The following is a 1,693-nucleotide window of genomic DNA, read 5'->3' as shown; positions in this document are numbered from 1 at the left end:
TGATAGTAATGGTAGTAGTGATGGTGGTAGTGATGGTGGTGGTGATGCGGTAGTGATGGTAGTGATGGTAGAGTAGTGATGGTGGTAGAGATGGTAGTGATGGTGGTAGAGTAGTGATGGTGATAGTAATGGTAGTGATGGTGATAGTAATGGTGTAGTGATGGTGGTAGAGTAGTGATGGTGATAGTAATGGTAGTAGGATGGTGGTAGTGATGGTGGTAGTGATGGTGCAGAGCAGTGATGGTGGTAGAGAAGTGATGGTGATAGTAATGGTAGTAGTGATGGTAGAGTAGTAATGGTATGGTGATGGTGGTAGAGCAGTAATGGTGGTAGAGCAGAATGGTGAAGTGATAGTGGCAGAGCAGTATAGTGATGGGTAGAGCAGTAGTAATGGTGATAGTATGGTAGTAGTGATGGTAGTGATGGTGGTAGAGTAGTAATGGTAGAACTGGTGATAGTGGTAGAGCAGTAATGGTGGTAGAGCTGTGATGGTGGTAGAGTAGGGATGGTGGTAGTGATGGGTAGAGCTGGATGGTGAGAAAGATGGTGGTAGTAGAGCAGTGATGGTGGTAGTGATGGTAGTAGAGCTGTGATGGTGGTAGTGATGGTAGAGCAGTGATGGTGGTAGTGATGGTAGCAGAGTTAGGATGGTGGTAGAGATGGTGGTAGAGAGTGATGGTGGTAGTAATGGTGGTAGAGAAGGATGGTGGTAGTGATGGTGGTAGAGCTGTGATGGTGGTAGTGATGGTGTAGAGCAGCAAATTTGGTAGAGCAGTAAGTGGTGCTGATGGTGGTAGTGATGGTGGTAGTAATGGTGGCAGAGCAGTGATGGTAGTAGTGATGGTAGAGTTGTGATGGTAGAGTGATGGTGGCAGAGTGGTGGTAGAGTAGTAATGGTAGAGAAGTGATGGTGGTAGTGATGGTGGTATAGTAATGGTGGTAGTGATGGTGGTAGAATGCAATGGTGGTAGTGATGGTAGAGTAGTAATGGTGGTAGAGTAGTAATGGTGGTAGAGTAGTGATGGTGGAAGGGATGGTGGTAGGATTGTGGTAGAGCTGTGATGGTGGTAGTGATGGTAGAGTAGTAATGGTGGTAGTGATGGTGGAGTAGTAATGGTGGTAGAGTAGTAATGGTGGTAGAGTAGTGATGGTGGTAGTGATGGTGGTAGAGTAGTAATGGTGGTAGTGATGGTGTAGAATCGTAATGGTGGTAGAGTAGTGATGGTGGTAGAGTAGTAATGGTGGTAGTGATTGTGTGATGGTGGTAGAGTCGTAATGGTGGTAGAGAAAGGATGGTGGTAGTGATGGTGGTAGAGCAGTGATGGTGGTAGAGAGAGTGATGGTGGTAGTGATGGTGGTAGAGTAGTGATGGTGGTAGAGTCGTAATGGTGGTAGAGTAGTGATGGTGGTAGAGTCGTAATGGTGGTAGAGTAGTGATGGTGGTAATGTCGTAATGGTGGTAGAGTAGTTATGGTGGTAGTGATAGTGGTAGTAATGGTAGACCTCTCATACATCAACAAGTAACGACAATGTTGATGATATAATACAAACATTCACACGATCTCCACCACAATCTATCAGGCAGTGTGTGTGTGTGTGTGTGTGGGTGTGTGTGTGTGTGTGTGTGTTCTGTCTGTCTGCGTGTGTTTGTCTGTCTGTCTGTCTGTGTGTGTAATAATAATAATAATAATAA

Source organism: Homarus americanus, unplaced genomic scaffold, assembly GCF_018991925.1.
Source record: "Homarus americanus isolate GMGI-L3 unplaced genomic scaffold, GMGI_Hamer_2.0 scaffold2539, whole genome shotgun sequence".
In the NCBI taxonomy this organism is placed as follows: Eukaryota; Metazoa; Arthropoda; class Malacostraca; order Decapoda; family Nephropidae; genus Homarus; species Homarus americanus.
Note: the sequence above shows the minus strand (reverse complement) of the source record.